Here is a 7,009-nt window from a genome sequence, read left to right as displayed (position 1 = left end):
AGCAACCTGCATCCAGTGCTCGTTTTGGGCAAAAAAACACTTCATAATGGTCAACTAAATATACAGAATGGACGCCTATTTATTCCTCGATAAAGAGTGACTCACCTGTATAAATTTAGGCCCTGTAACCTTGCCAGTACGGTTGGTACGACCGTAATTGCAAGAAGTTGCCATGATCGCTGCGGCGACTGTTGTGGGTACAGTAAGATGGCGGCCGGTTTCTTCACGCTCGCGCTCCCTATCCGCCATCCAGCCTTTTACAATCGAGATCAGTGGAATACACCAGTGATGGCCAGTAGTTAGCTACATGTAGTTAAACTACTAGTTAAACTACCTGATTGTAGTTAAAAAGTAGTTATCCGCTACTTGCAGAAATGTAGTGGCAACTACTAGTTAAACTAATATTTTAAGTAGTTAACTACAGTAGTTAGGTTACTGAAGGCGCTAACTACTTCTGATTTTGCCGCAAGCTTTACGGCACGATTGTGCTTCGGACGTTTACCTCGAGCTACTTGTTTGATGAGAACGGAGGTGCAGAGCAATTGTGTCGTGCATGTGTACTAAATCTTCACTTTTAATGCTTGTCTAGTGAAGCCTCATTTGCTGTGCCCCATCTCATCATCGTATCTCTATTTGTGTGTGTGTGTGTCATTTGCTGTGAAATAATTCTGCAACTTAGTTTATCGCGTAGGCACAGAAAGAATCCCGCCGCAAGCTTTGTATTTGACGGTCGTAGCCATGGCTTGAGCCAAAGTTTAGTATTGCTTGTGATTCATGTTTAGGTGTCCAAGAACACTACAAGGGATTGGTGTTGGTGGACAACGTTAGGTAGTTATAGATGTAGTTAAACTACATTGCAGTAGTTAAAGTAGTTTTAACTACTCCCCTGAAAAGTAGTTGAACTACTAGTTACACTACTCAATCACAAAGTAGTTAGTAGTTATAGTTAAACTACTGTAGAAGTAGTTAGTGGCCATCACTGGAATACACGGTTATCAACTGAGATGGCGGTGCGTCTGTCTTCTGTGCCATGGGCATGTCGTAGAAAAACGTTGCTGTTGCAAGGCCGGCAGGGACTAAAACACGCTACACTAGTCTCGTGACATTAAGTTTTCTAGTGTTGTAACGAGTGCCGAAGAATGCGTACTATACGTCGGAACAGCTCAACTCCCGCAGGTCAACTCATCCTACAGGTCAACTCAGCCCCATTCCCAAGGTCGAATTACATCCTCCACCGGCGGGGGTACACCTCTGTGACTGCAGCTCTTGAGTTGTCTCAGAGTATAGTAGAAATGTCGAAACTTTATTTGTCGAAAAGGGAGAAATTGAACACGTCACCCGACGAATTCTGCTACTCCAAGACTGGACTCCGCGTCTCCCATCCCCCCACCGCAGGGGAATATGGTACCGTGCAAACTAATGTGGTTACTCGACAACACAGCCCTTTCCTCCCTTTCTTTTTCAATAAACATATCCCCCCCTAATAGATAATGTCACTTGCATCGCATCAGGGACATTACTAAATTCTTGGGCTGCGCTTAGTTTCTAAACTATGTATGTATGACTGGTAAAGTATGTACTACACCTGTATCCCCCGTGTCATCATGTATTTGTTCTTGCTGTGGTTCTGTAACTGTGTCTACAGCGCTCTGTCTATCTGTGCAACGTCATAGCGGGTGTCTCATATACATGGAGAAAAGAATGAGGGGGAGGGAATATATATATTAGACGAAAGGAAAAAAACGGGGAAAGGTCAGCCAAATGGGACGTCGGCTTGCTATTCCGCAAAGAAAGAAAATAAATGAAAGAATAAATAAAAAAATAAAAAGAAAAGAAAAGAATTAGGAAATAAAGGATAAACTAACAAACGGTGAAAGAATGATGAGATGGATTTCAGAAGAAGAATTAGGGGAGGCGCCCTATTCCACCGAAAAGCGAAGCTGGAATTTGGAGCGGACCACATACTCAACATTGGCCACGGTCAAATAAACCACTGGAAGCTAGGCTATGACAAAAAAAAAAAAAAAAGAAGAAGAATTCGTGCGTACGACAGTACTGGTGTGATGTTCCTAGGAAGTGAGGTTCCTAGAATACCTAAATGGGCTCTCCAGATGTGCCCATCGAGCAGGCCAGTCGTATACTTCTAGGAGCATCTTTTTTGTGGTTGTATGAGCACCCCTCCGACAGCGGCCGTTTGAAAGAATGGACAGCACGACATTGTTTGAACGCCCCCACCCAGAGCCAAGTCAACTGTTGACGAACCAACGTCTAGCACGAAGATATAGTGCGGAGAAAACTCTCTTTTTAGCAATTTCCCTGTTTTCCCGACTCTTCCCAAAGCAGGGAATAGCCGTGGCCTGCGGAGGCTAGCAGGGCACGTAAACTGAGGCGACAGATGGGAAGAGGGTAGGCGATCACGACTTCACACGAAACCGCCGATTCCAGGAAGCCGTTTCATTACTTGGCCGGCTTTTCCCTAAGCAAGGGATGTGAGTGGGAACGGTGACCGGAGAGTCCATAAAAGGGGAGCAGCTCCATAACCAGAGGAGGAGAAGTGAGGGCGGACGACCAAGACTCGGCACAGAACCGCCGGCAGCAAGAAGTCATCGCTCGGACGGGGAACCCGGAACAACTGGTGTCGCAAGGCCCGAAACGAACTTCAGACTGTGGATCCTCTCAACAAGCAGCTCGACAGCGTCCATCAACACTGTGCCGTCACAGATTGTGCCCCAAGGACAACGTCCAATTGTGGTGAGCCGGCAGCCTGTGCACAGATCTCTTGTGTTAGATTAAATTGTGTGCCCATTATTTACTGGTGTTGGCCTCGTTCCTTCCACAAACTACCCCAAAGGTACCCCTATCTCGTGTGCTGTCGTTCTTACCGGGAGCGGTCATCACACTGGATCGAGCGAGTTGCACGAACCTAGCCTGAAGTAACCTCAATAACGAGTGATGTACCACAAGCGCGGCTTCTAGTTTCCCGAATAGCTTCGTCCCCAACGTTGCATTTTATCGTATCCAATGTTGAAGATGTGTAATTCCTGGAATTGGGGGGGGGGGGGGCAGCCGTGTAACTTACTGCTAGTCTTCCGGTTTCGGTTTTATAGTTGCCTGTATTGCATAGTTTCGAAATTCATGGAGAGGTGTGAGCATGTCGAGGTGGACACCAATGTGACGTGCGGAGAGCCTACTCATTGACTTTCTCAGGCAACGTGATCCTTACAGGGCTTCAAGCAAGCTGGACGTTACTTTATACGTAATCCTGCACTATTCATACGACCTGTTCTCTCGAAAACCCATATGGTGCCTCAGGTTTCGTCGTCATGGCTCTTTTCTTTCTTCCTTCATGGTCTGATGGGAGTTCTGGATATAATCAGCTTTATGAGGAGCGTCAGAAGAAAAGTACCTTTCGTTCTGGAGTCCTGGGATACGTGTTGCATCCGAGTCTGACAAACATCTATAACTGGGGTTCCGGGTATACGGAATTTATTTTTTCGAGAAATTCGGAACCAGCGGCATGGCCGAGTGGGGAAAAGCTCCTGCTCGTTGGTGGTAGCCAATGTGGTTCTGAAGACGGGGAGGTGGTGGGTTCAAATCCTACCACCGGCTGTGCTGTCTGAGGTTTTCTCTGGGTTGTCCGGCAGACTCTCCAGACGAATGTCGGCACAGTTTCCCCTGAAATCGGCCCAAGACGCACACTAACCCCCTGTCATCCCACTCCCTCCAGCTGTCCTCTCTCTACCTGTCCACGTCTGCACGGCGCTCATAGCCACAGTTGATTCGCGGCGGTAACATGAAAAAAATTCGCAGGGTGTGTTTTGGAGTTCCTTGTGGTCTGAGAATTCGGAGTTTTTCGTCGTCTACTTTTTACAACATAGTACTGTTACGCGGTAGAACTTATACGGACAACGACATCTGTACCACGATCACTTGGCGACGTGAACATCTGGAAATGCGGACATTCCTTGACATTGTAACAAGCTCCATCTCATCATCGTCTCTTTATGTGTGTGTGTGTGTGTGAGTAACGAGGCAGCTTTCGCTTGCGTCCCACCATACGGTCTGCGTTGCAACAACTATAGCTGCCCTTTCAAGAAGAATATATGTATGTCGTCTGTGATCCCTTGTCCACTTTAAGAAGGAGGGCGTAGCATGATTCATGGAAAAGCGAAAGCTCTAGTAGATTGATGTCTACTAAGGAAGAGTCAGCTCTCCATCGTCTTCGCCTAAATGTCGCCCGTACTCCATCGTTCCTGTTCAAGATCAAGCAGCGTCCCTCTTCGGCATGCACCTCCTGCTCCACCGACGCCGAGACCCATCATTTACTCTTGACCTGTCCAAGATATGCCGCTCCTCGGGCAGCATTCACGCACCGCCCATCTGCCCTGGGGCACAGAGACCTCTCTTTGGCCACCCTACTGGGCCCTGTAGGGCAGAAGCAATGGGCTGTTACCAGAGCGCTGTTATGCTTCCTGGGTGACTCTGGGCTCCTAGACTGCCTCTGAGCGATCTTGCACTCATGACCCCCTGCTGCCCATGGGCAGCTTGCGTCTTTGTCCTTTTCCATTTCTGTTTCTTTTTTGTCTCCTTTTTCTTTCTCTTTTTTTTTTCTTTTTTCTACAAGGAATAGCAAGTCGACTTCTCTCTGGCTGACCTTTCCTTTCTGCTTGCCTTTTTTTCTTGTTCGTAATAAACATATCCCCCCCCCCCCCAAGCACACCTGGGAAATGACCTAAATAACCTTCAAATGCCTTCATGTCGAGTAGAGCCACTGAATAAGGTATCCTATTCGGTGACTCCAATGTCGAGGTGCCTCCTGGAGAAATATTGAGTTCACTGGACTTGGACCGATGCTTCGCGCATTGTTAAGTGAAAGACTCCTGCACAGTGGACTTGGGTCCAGAGAGCCACTCTTCCTTGTCGCGGGGGCTGCTAACCCTGTGGTTATGTTATGTATAACCCTGTGGTGTATGTCATCAGATTATGGGCCCAAGCGCATAAGATGGTATGTTGTCTACACACTTCTGAATGAAAAACGCATGACGAAGAGATCTACTTTAACAGAAGCCCCATCAGCCACATCTCATCATCGTCTCTTTATGTGTGTGTGTGTGTGTTAACAGAAGCACGTACTACACCACTAATCAGAGTTGTAAAGCGATACAAATATCGAATCCAAAGTTATTCGCGTTCACGCTTGAACCGATTCATATGACCCGATAACCGAAATCACATTTTTCGGTTCGGGTTACGGTTTTGGGTTACGGTTGTTGAAAAAATTTGGGTTCCAAGCGGTTTTCGGTTCCGTTCCGGTTTCAGTCCCTGGTTACAACAAAGCGTGAAATGCCGTCCTCACTCTGTGACGTTCATCTAGTCCCATGCATTTACTCCATAAAGGGACTAATTTTTGTGGCAATGCATTTAGTCCCCAAAGGACTAAAATTACTCTCTTTTTTTTTTCTTCTTAAAGTGTACACCGAGAATCAGAGATCCTCTAAAGGCAAGATCAAGAGATTCCTTCTAGCCAAACTCTTAAATTACTCTGCAAGCAACACCTTCGTAGAAAACTTGAAGGAATACAACATCTCCATGATTGTCATGGAAGAGTTCAATACGGACATTAAGAAGCCCCAGAACAATTGGTTCGCGGACTTTATGAAGGAAAGCTTCGAATTGCATCTTTCCAGTGACGATCAAATTACCACAACCCGTACGGAAAGCGTTCCAGATTGTGTCTTCGTCACGAGCTTAGACAAGCTAGTGGAGGCCAAGCACGTCAGCTACTTCAGTCTCCACGGGCCTCTACCGTCCATGATCGGAGTATGCCCGCGATGAGCTCTTAAATGCTATCGCATTTCAATGACAATCTGCACATTTCTGCCGTAGGTTTTTTCATTTATTTTTTATACCTCCATGTACCATGCAGATATCGCTCTATAGACGATAGCGTGCCAAGCGAACGCAATGCATTCTGACGGGTACTGGGCACACGTCATCATACATGTGACCGTGAAAGTGGCCGCACCCATGATCGGCGGCAAAACCGTTTGTAAGCAACGCGATGTCTGTTGCTGTGCCTTGTTTAGCAGCTTCTTTCGACATCGGTAATTACTTTTGTAGGATGTCCTCGCTGCAAAACACATAGATTTCTAAATGAGGCCTCTTACTATTGGCTACTTCCGAAGACGTGATAACGACACCGGCACTAATAGGACTCACTCAGCCGGTTCATTGCCGCTCAGCTTCTCATCACCAGCCACTCATGCTTCTTAGGAATAAGCTATGGCGTCTCCTGAGAAAGCACCGCATAATATGCACTGGTAAAATCCGTTCATCTCTTGGTTTCGTGATGATGGGAAAATGTCTGCTGGCGCCAAACCGGAATATAAACAAAGTCAAGTGTCCTCAAATGACGTCACCTATGACAGGTGACCGGGACAAGATGGTGATTTTACCACAAGTGACCGCTTGAGGGTAGTTGCAAAAATAGCGCCTGTAGGGCATCCCTGTGGCCGCCGCGTGAAATGCGTCGTCCATCGTTTCCAGGACAGCGTACTCGTATGTTGTTTGGACGAAACATGTGTTGCCTACATATGGTTCCCTACCACGTTCGTGGTTGTGTTCTGACATAGGCAGCTGAACCCAAACACTTGTAAGACTATACTTCACATACAGATGTGGCGACACCCCTGAACCATCTGTCCATGTGTCCCTGTGACGGCGCGAGATGGAGAGTGAACTGTAATGAGAGGGGTAAAAAATCAGGGAGAAAGTACGTAAAGTTTTCAAAACGTGATTTTTCTCTTTTTCATCTAGTCTAAGCGAACCATATGACTGTTTGCTAATGAACCTATGTCTGACGGCTACGTCAGCTCACTGCCGACTCTTTGTTCCCGGCTGCCCAATGTCGTCCAGCCTCCGCTGCGAAACAATGCCCGGAGGTCAGTGGCAGTTGCAATGTTGCTGCAACACTTTCCCCTGTTGAATCGGGGAAGTTTACGCACGACGC

This window comes from Ornithodoros turicata, chromosome 5 (assembly GCF_037126465.1).
Source record: "Ornithodoros turicata isolate Travis chromosome 5, ASM3712646v1, whole genome shotgun sequence".
Classification (NCBI taxonomy): domain Eukaryota; kingdom Metazoa; phylum Arthropoda; class Arachnida; order Ixodida; family Argasidae; genus Ornithodoros; species Ornithodoros turicata.
The sequence above is the reverse complement of the archived record's forward strand: the minus strand, read 5'-3'. Positions refer to the sequence as shown.